The sequence below is a fragment of the Vipera ursinii genome (assembly GCF_947247035.1).
Source record: "Vipera ursinii genome assembly, chromosome: 7".
Taxonomy (NCBI): Eukaryota; Metazoa; Chordata; class Lepidosauria; order Squamata; family Viperidae; genus Vipera; species Vipera ursinii.
The window spans coordinates 49,800,856-49,811,191 of NC_139521.1; positions in this window are offsets into that span (position 1 = coordinate 49,800,856).

Genomic DNA, 10,336 nt, shown 5'->3' on the forward strand with positions numbered 1-10,336 from the left:
AATGAGGAAATTTAAAGAAAGAAAACCCCAAAATATTAGATACAACGGCAAAGATTCTACTTAGATATAGGGGCAAGGTGAAAAGACATTCAAACTTGAATCAGTCTTGCACGACATAAAGAACAGGATAAATTCACAATCTGAGACATGAGGGAAAAAAAGTCCATTTATTTCCCGAATCTAATTATGAAGGATATTAATTGTGAAAGCCTTTAACCAATCACAGTTCAGTCTGAGCCAACTACAGTAGGAGTTAAATATGAAGAACACATATTGGCTATTGGGACTCCCTCTGTAAAGGTGATAGGCCTTTCCAAGATGTGATAGACAAATTGTAGAGTTTGTGTGTCTGGTGTGTGTGTGTGTGTGTGTGTGTGTGAGAGAGAGAGAGAGAGAGAGAGAGAGAGAGAGAGAGAGAGAGAGAGAGAGAGAGAGAGAGAGAGAGAGAGAGAGAGAGAGAGAGAGAGAGAGAGAGAGAGAGAGAGAGAGAGAGAGCGGGATAACAATACTTACACACTCCAGCCAGTCAGCAGTCTCCCTGCCCTTTATCAGAGAAGTACAAGTTAGGTAATTTATTACATTCTCAAAGAATAAAGAGCTCTTCATCTCAAATCTATTATCTATAAATTAATTCTTAAAGTCCCTTTATTCCATACTAGTCAGCCATATTTCACTAAGTGTTGACAGAAACAACAACATATATCTATACTAATCTTGGTCAGATAAAGTAACTTTATGTTTTCCCTTTCATTTTTAACAATCTTGATCTTGAACCCCTTTTTTTAAAAAAAGTACAGAACTTGATTTGTTTTCATTTCTATTCTCAGAAAATCCTTCAGAAATTTAACAAGTCTCTTTTATAAATAAAATAAAAAATATCCAACCCATTCTTTTAGTTTATTACTTGTATATCCCTTTTAAACTTTAAGATACCAGCTGGTTTAATTAATATCATTTTCCATATTGTTCTTATAATTAGTCATTTTAAACTCCACATCTGAGTTAGTCTCCTCCAGTAAAACTCGCTCATCTTCTATAATAACTTTTGAATCAATTTTATTGATGATAGTATGCAATCTTAAGATTAATTTCCATTGTTCCCAAATAGCCTTGAATTCATCCAAAGTTTAAGTATCTTGCTCGATTCTACATCAGTACATCAAATTTAAGTGGGTTTAATTATATTTAATTATGATCTTTATTTTTTTCTGGTTTCTTCTGTGTCCAACCTTCAAAATTCTGTCTTATAATACTGCTTTCTAACCAACATTTTCCCACAGGACTATATTTTTATAATTAATTTTCAAGTTATTTCAAATCCCTCTGGACCCTCCATTCAATTATTACTTTCTAAAATCAAGATTCTAACTAACCCTTTGTTATTTATTACCCATCCCATTTTTAAAAGTCCTTAGTCTTCTTTCTCCCAGGTTGAATAACACTCTCACTGAATGATCTAAAACTTAATGATTCAAAGATTCTTAATGGTTGAAAAACATTTAAAAGCAATTCCAAAATTTGTCAAGAAATGGGGTTTGGTTGAGCTTTTTCTCTATACAATATAGACTATGTTAATGGTTTTGAACTTGGTGAAGCTCCTTGAACTCCTAGCTGCTCAATACACACATTGATAGCAAAAACCTCAGTTCCTGCAGTCCACTCATGAGGAGCAACTGTCTGGAGTGCACATGGGCATTCTCATGACCTCTCTCTTTTTTTTTCTGGAGGGATTACAAGCGGGCAGATTTTCTTCTGACTTCATGATACTTTGAGACAAGTCAGCTGACTGTAGAGCAGTCATACCAACCAATATATTATTAGCAGACCTAGCATTTGTATGTTTCATTTGCAAGAAATGAGAATCTATTTTATTAGTTCATTGCATTATCAAATTTGCTATTTGTGCATCATGGCTTTACATTACTGATTTCTCATGTTTTTTGCTTGAAGTACTTGCATTACCTCTTCAGTGTCCTCACCAGCTGCCTTTTCTTAAATGGCACTTTATTATGATAATTATTTTGCAGTGGCTTTAATGACTCCAGTCCAATAATAGGGTCCCTAGATGGTGATCTGCTAACAACTCATATAGTAACCAGGAGAAGAACTTTGATTCTGCAGGTTAAGGTCAGAGATGCCTCATGTCCGCACTGAAGCTTGAAACTGCGCTATCCATTACAGCTCAGCTACTTCTAATGTCAACCCATAATTGATTCTTTATATGAGGCTGTTTTACAGGCCAGCCAAAGATCATAATAACAATTAATATGTATTGTCAGTCATTAGGTGCTACTGCTGAGGTGCCAAGGCCATTCTTTCACCAGTGGGGAGGAAATGTTGATGTGACATAATACTTAATAGGGTGATGACCTAAGTTCATAAAAGAGAAGAGAATATCCAAAGTAATCCTATATGTGCTTAGAAGGTCAATGGGAATTTCTTTTAGCTAAGAGTGTGACTTTTAAACAAGGACTGAAAAGATTGGCAATGTTATGTTTGTACTTTCCTGGATGAAAAGGGAAGCTTATGTACCATATTCTGGGGAAAAAAAAAGATTTCTGTTTTTTTTAACCGAGGGCTAGCCTCACACAGATCTTCTGTGTAGATGTGGTTCATACAATCACTATATCCATACAATTTGATAAACTGTAATGTGCTTCATTTTTTCTTTGTGCATTAGGTGAGCCAAACCTCTGAAATAGGTTTGTTGGACAAATTGCCCCATGCATATTTTACCATATGAGAATCAAAGCTTATTTTCCTTAGTATTTTATCTACAATGGCCACCTAATCTGATTCTTTCAGGTTTATTTGGTTAAACTGACTAGTAGAAACTATGGAAACCGAAGTGTAACTGCCTAGATAACAGTAATCTTACAGAACTGTCTTGGCTCTTTGGGAAAAATGCATTCACTGACTGGTCTACAAGTATAAGAAAATTTGTTGCATATGTGCTTTCTTGTGGATACTCTGCTCCTTCAATTCTAAGTTGTTCTTCATCCTGTGGGACACCTTCTGTCATTTTAAGCAGAAATCAACACACAAGTGGGTCATAGATGAATATGACACAATCTCCCCCAAGTTGGCGTTATCTAGATTGGGGCATCCAACCCTGGCAACTTTAAGACTTCAACAATCATGGTTGGCTGGGGAATTTTGGGAGTTGAAGTCCACAAGTCTTAAAGTTGCCAAGGTGCACACTCCTGATCTAGATATTTCCTAAAAATCTCCAGTGAACATGGCTTCTGGAATAGCAATCCAATATATCTGGGTTAAAGCATGTGGAAAGTGCCTCCATTTCATGGTCTTATTTATATACTTGTTTTGCATATGTGTGCATGTCCAATTATTGACAGATGTATTGATGCAATAAAACTCAGCAAGAAATCAGGCTTCATGCCTCTACTACAGCCATGTTCAACAGCTGAAGTTTTCCCCAGCAATACATTTCCATGCTTGGAGAATGATGATGATGATGATAATAAAATATATAAAATCCTGCTCCAATTGCTATGAAGTCTTACAGTAACTGAATAATACTAATCTCAGCACCAGGATAATTACTTTCCATTCTAATCTGGAAAGCAATCCATTCTGTTCATTTTGTAGTGGCCTATATTGTCCACAAGAGGCCACTATTGCTAAATGTATCGTCTAATTCAGGCTTTTTTTTAAAGAAAAGACTGCATTTGTTCAGTTTATTATGCTCTGTATGCACACAGACACAGACACACACAAACACACAGAAACACACACAGAGACACAGATACAGATACAGACACACACAGAGACACAGACACAGATACACATACTTTTTAAAGATTCCAGCTACATTTTTATAATGTAGAATCATATTGCAGACAGGATCCTAGGACTACGAAATCTGGGTTGCAAAAATCTGGGGTCCATCAATCGCAGAGAGACACATAAACCCCTAACTCTTTGCTCCTATCTGCTGGTCATCCTGTTTTTTTGTAGCCCAGATTGCTAGCCCTAAGCCAAAACAGCTCAGATGCAGCAATATTAGCAAATATGGCATTTTCACTTTTAGTTTTGTCACATATAGAATACATTTATTTACTCTTATGCTTTTACTTATTGCTTTTAAAAGTTTGGATGTAACCTATGATTAGTTTATCCATCTACATGACATTTTTCATTTTCTCTGCCCTTACCACCATTTTGTCTCTGTCTGTCTGTCTGTCTGTCTGTCTGTCTGTCTGTCTGTCTGTCTACCTACCTACCTACCTACCTACCTATCTATCTATCTATCTATCTATCTATCTATCTATCTATCTATCTATCTATCTATCTATCTATCTATCTATCTATCTATCTATCTATCTATCTACCATCTTTTCAAAAGGCTGAAAAGAACAACAAAGATTGTCCCACTGGGCAAAGGCCCCGGAAACAAAAAATAAATGCAACACAAATTAAGGGAGGCAAGACTTGTTGTCATTCTCTTCATTTTATGTTGATAAAATTGTAGGGGAATAAACTGATAAGTGTGTACATCTTGTTGTTATTGTTAGTTGCGAAGTCATGTCCGACCCATTGCCACCCCAAGGACAATGTTCCTCCAGGCCTTCCTGTCCTCTACCATCTTCTGGAGTCCATTTAGGCTCACACCTACTGCTTCAGTGACTCCATCCAGCCACATGATTCTCTGTCGTCCCATTCTTCTCTTGCCCTCAAACTTTCCCAGCATTAGGCTCTTCTCCAGTGAGTCCTTCCTTCACATTAGGTGGCCAAAGTATTTGAGTTTCAGCTTCAGGATCTGGCCTTCTAAGGAGCAGTCAGGGTTGATCTCCTCTAGGACTGAGCGGTTCGATCACCTTGCAGTCCAAGGGACTCGCAGGAGTCTTCTCCAGCACCAAAGGCCTCAATTCTTTGGCGCTCAGCCTTTCTTATGGTCCAACTTTCGTATATATCTAGAATAATCCTTTTTCTGGCTGGGAATTCTGGTCTTACTGGGGAATTTTGGGAGTTGAAGTCATAAAACATAAAGTTTCCAAGTTTGAAATGCACTGATTTATAACTCTCTGGTTAATACTAATTATGGTCTTTACACTTTGCTTCCTTCTCTCCTTGTAGATATGAAATCCAGCTATTTAAATTAAGCAACATTTTTTCCTTCAAACAGAAAAGCATACTGTATTAAAAACTCATATTTTTTTTTTAAAAAAATCTTTATTAAATGCTTGCATGAGGAAAAAAAACCCTGCAGCTAGTATTTTATTTTTCATATGCAGGATTTTGTGGTAATGATCTACCACAATTATTTGTGACTTTAGAAAAGGGGAGCAGGACCCTTTTTCAGGACAAGGTTATGTTTGATGTTTAAATGTATGCTAGAGGCCTCACACTGGAAAATAGGCAAGCTGGAACAAAATGTTTATTTTATATATATATAAAACTAACACTAAACTACGTCAACTAAGAATAATTAATATGCATAACCCCACTGTGTTATATTTTGAATATATTCCTTATGCTTGCATTTGCTTCAGTTACAAAGTAATTGTAACTGATTATTCATTAAATATTTTAAATAAAATTTCCTTCTCACTCCCATGAGTGGTATGTGTCTTCCTCAATCTCAGGTCCTCTACCAGAGGTCTGGCAGTTTGAAGGTTCTGCCCAGTATCCTGGCTGTCACTGCACTCCTCTGGCCACAGAGCTCTGATGATGTTCCTGGGATCTATTGGAGCCGTTTTCCCAGCTTAGATTTACAGTCCCAACTGCTACAACCACCACCGAGACCACCTTGGCCTTTGCTTCCTTCATCTTTGCTAGTTCCTCCTTCAGGCCCTGATACTTCTCCAACTTCTCATACTCCTTCTACCTGATGTTGCTGTCACTTGGCACCACTACATTTATTGTCACTGCTGTCTTTTGGTCTTTGCTACTACAATGTCTGGTTGATTTGCCAGATGTCCATCTAGATCGGGAAATTCCACAGGATCTTAACCCTGTTATTCTCCACCATCTTTTCTGGAAGTTCACTCTTAACTTGGGTGGGAGACCATACACTGTACAGACGTTCCCAAAATACCAGCTTTGTTAATTGTTATGTTGTTCAATATGTGCTGTTCCTGCCTTACACTCAATTGCACAGTCTTCACCTTAGGTCCTATCTGGCATGCCCTGCATCTATAGATCTGCTGCTTAGTACCTGTTTTTGTGCTGCTATTATCAGGGTTTAAATGCTGTCTTTTAGTTCAGCCCTTTCCAGCCCTATCACTCATGCAGGGCCTTGTCTTGCCATGGCATTTCCTCTCCCACCTCTGCTGCCGCCTCATACACTCTCTCAGCAGCTCATCTTTGGTTGCCATCTTACTGAAGTGCTCCTGGATACTCTGGGCTTCATCCAGGAAAGCAGCTTTGATACTCACCACACTCTGCTCACCCTCTTCCCAGTTAGTATGCAGTCTCTGGATATTGGGGTGGAAACTTCCATACATTGTGAGAAGCTTCCATGTCCTCCTTTGGCCAGCTCACTATACTGGCAGGGTGTATATGTGAATACATAATCAAATCATATCCTACTGGGAACAATTGTTCCAAAATAACTAACTGTTAACTTACTGCAGCTGGGGTGGGGCATCCCAACAGTCAGATCAGATCACCAAGATTTTTTGGAAAACCTGGTGTTAGTAATTTATTTTAAGGGCCAACAGGATTGGATAAATTTGATCCATCCACAGAAGGAAGGCAATTACAAACAAGGTCCACCTTCTTTCAGCATAAAGACCAGAAGGGAACCCTCACTTCCTCTTATTCAATAGATGGACACTCCTGGAGCAGGCAGTCCCAAAAGATAACTATATAATACATTAAAGGTGACAACTAGTACTTTGAATTATACCTAGTAGCCAACTAGAAGCAAATGCAGCTTTTGCAGTAGAAATGATATTGTGCAAAATGAGATGTACCCCACAACAAGCAGTTTTACCGCATCCTGGATTACCTGTAGCTTTTTGGTAGCCTAGGGGGGGACACATCGCAATGGTCCAACTGAGAGTTGATCAAGACATGAAAGACAGTAACCATAGCCTGACCTAAGACTTGGTGAACCAGATGAAATTGAGCAGAAACTTTCCTGGCCACAGGTGCTTGATCAGCTGTGATACATGTAATATTTAAACTGATATTTTGCTTAAAATTAGCTTTTCTTAATCATTGAAACATTTTAACTACTTTGGAATGTATTAGTATTGAAATATCGTTATAAAATGGAAAATGTTCGGGATGTTCACAAGTTCCAATACATGCACATAGAACCTTGTAAACATAAATGTGAGCACACAAGAAAGCTTGACTGCAGAAGGAAATTAAACCAAAAGGATCTAAAGGTAAAAGGTAAAGGTTCCCCCGCAAAGGATCTACCAAATTATTCAAGTTGTGATAGCTAATAAATGGCCTTGCCCAGTTTTCTGATCATGTATGCTGTGGGAATATCCCATAGGCTAGCTTGAACAAAGATGCTCCAGATGTATGTGTATACAGTAATAGTTTGATATATATAAGAAAATTCCCTGGTTAGAAATTAATGTCTACAAAAATGAGTTTATGTGACTATAATGGGATTGGGAGAGGAGTACAAATTTCACCCCAGTAGTTCAACACTGAAACCCAGAAAGATCTGTGGATCTTAATACTTTTTAGCTGGAAGGCTGTTCCCCTTCCTGATGAGCAGGCGCTCAGGTTTGATGCAACTGCTGTTTGGAAGGTCCTGAGGAAAGTCAATACTTGGAAAACTGCATGTCCTGATAATATCCCTGGGTGAGTACTTAAGGAGTGTGCTGACCAGCTGGCCACTGTTCTCACAGATATCTTCAATCTCTTGTTGCATCAGGCCGTGGTTCCATCATGTTTTAAGACTGCAATCATTGTACCAGTGCCCCCCAAAATTATAATCACATGCCTTAACGATTACCGTCCAGTCTCACTCACTTCCATTATGATGAAGTGTTTGAGAGATTGGTAAAGGACTATATGGTTGCATGCCTTCCCCCTACATTTGCCTCACTAGTTTGCCTGTTGAAAGAATTGCTCTATAGAGAAGATGTACTTTCCCTGTGTGCTTCATCTTAGCTTGGTGCACCTGGAGGGGAAGAAGACTCCTCTGTGAATGCTGTTTGTTGATTTTAGTTCGGCATGCAACACAATCATTCCTCAGCATCTGGTCAGCAAACTGGGCCTATTAGGTTTTAATACTCCTTTATGTAATTAGATACTTGATTTCCTTATTGATAGGCCCCAATTTGTCAGAGTTGAAAGTGTTTCCAACTCCATCTCCTTGAGTACAGGTTCCCCACAGGGCTGTGTCCTGAGTCTGCTACTGTTCACCTTGATAACCCACGACTACTGGGCCAAATCTGCTACGAATCATATTGTAAAGTATGCAGATGACATGGCAGTTGTGGGTCTTACACAGGACGACAATGAAGATGCTTAAAGGGAAGAGGTGAAGGCTCTGGTAGACTGGTGCAATAAAAGTAACCTGGTTCTAAATGTTGATAAAACAAAGGAGATCATTGTAGATTTTAGAAAGAGCCAGCATAGTCATACTCCACTCAGTATCAAGGATGCAGCTGTAGAGGTGGTCAACAGTGTTAAGTATCTCAAGGTGCAGATAACTAAGAAACTGAATTGGTCTTTCCACACCTCATCCTTAGTGAAGTGTGCAAACCAGTCTCTGTATTTCCTGCGTCGGATGAGGAGAGCACATCTCTCTCCTTCTGTCCTGGCCACTTTTTAGGTAAAGGTTCCCCCGCACATGCCTGCTAGTCGTTTCCGACTCTAGGGGCCGGTGCTCATCTCCGTTTCAAAGCCGAAGAGCCAGCGCTTCTCCGAGGACGTCTCCGTGGTCATATGGCCGGCATGACTAGATGCCAAAGGCGCACGGAACACTGTTACCTTCCCACCATAGTGGTCCCTATTTTTCTACTTGCATTTTTACGTGCTTTCGAACTGCTAGGTTGGCAGAAGCTAGGACGAGTAACAGGCGCTCACTCTGTTACGCGGCACTCGGGATCTGCCGACCTTCTGATCGACAAGCTCATAGACCTAACCCACTGAGCCACCACGTCCACACTTTTTACAGAGGCACAATTGAGAAGATTTTAACAAACTGCATCACTGTCTGGTTTGGGGGTAGCAGTGTCTCAGGTAGAAAGTCCATACAGTGAGTGGTAAGGACAGCTGAAAGGATCATAGGAAGCTCGCTTCCTGGTATTCAGGATGTTGCTTATCAGCGCTATGTGCATAGAGCTCAAAGCATCGTTAGACACCCCACACACCCTCTTTACAGTTTGCTTCTGTTGCTCCCCTCTAGGAGGAGTTTTCAAAGTATTTCTAGCAAGACTACCCGATTCTGTAATAGCTTTTTTCCCTACGCCATCTGTCTGGTAAACTCGCAAGGTTTGTTTTTCTTGCCATGCACATGTATACATAATTCAAACTAAACTGTGTTGTTTCTGTGTTATATATGTGGGCATATGCACAATTCTGTATTTATTTATTTTTGTCATATTTATGTAGTGTATATTGGAGGAGGTTCCCCTTTGAGCGCTGTATGCAACAAAATTTCATTTTAATGTGTGCCGATTAGTGTACATTCAAAGTGACAATAAAGTTATTATTCTATCTTATCCTATCCTACTTCTTTCTTTGCTGCAGAGCTATTATTTCCTCAAGGTTTCAAGTGTGTCTGCAGTTTTTGAAATGGCCCTGAGAGCTAAAGCCACTAATATGCATGTCCAGAGGAATTTATTGATGGTCAGGAGGAAATTATTCAGCAGGAAGAAAGTAACATAAATCTGAACTTATATCAATGGGAAACTTTTTAGTACACATCCTCATAGTAATTAGGTGCCATTTATGAATCAGTGGTTTCTTATTTTCACACTAGTAGAAACTGATTTTTTTAAAATGAAGTTCATATTTAACTGGGCAGCTGAAATCCAGTTTAACTTCTGGATTTGTTTGGCAGGCAGAATAATTAAAATGTAATTCACAAGTAATAACTATGGAAGTTGCCAGATCACTGTCCTCTTCTGATTAAAATCTAAGATGGGTAATGAATTTAGCAAATCAGATTTTAGACTCCTGGTGCAGTCTAAACATCACATAAATCTTGTGTTCTTTTCACTATCAATCACACTGCCCCAAGGATGTTACACAAAACAAAACAGGAACAAAAATATGTAGTGAAGTTAAAGGCCTATGATAAAACTTGATTGATTAGACTTTCATACAATGGATTTCATCTGCTATGGACATTTTCATATTATTTGCAATTATTATGATGTATCTTCTGATTCAACAA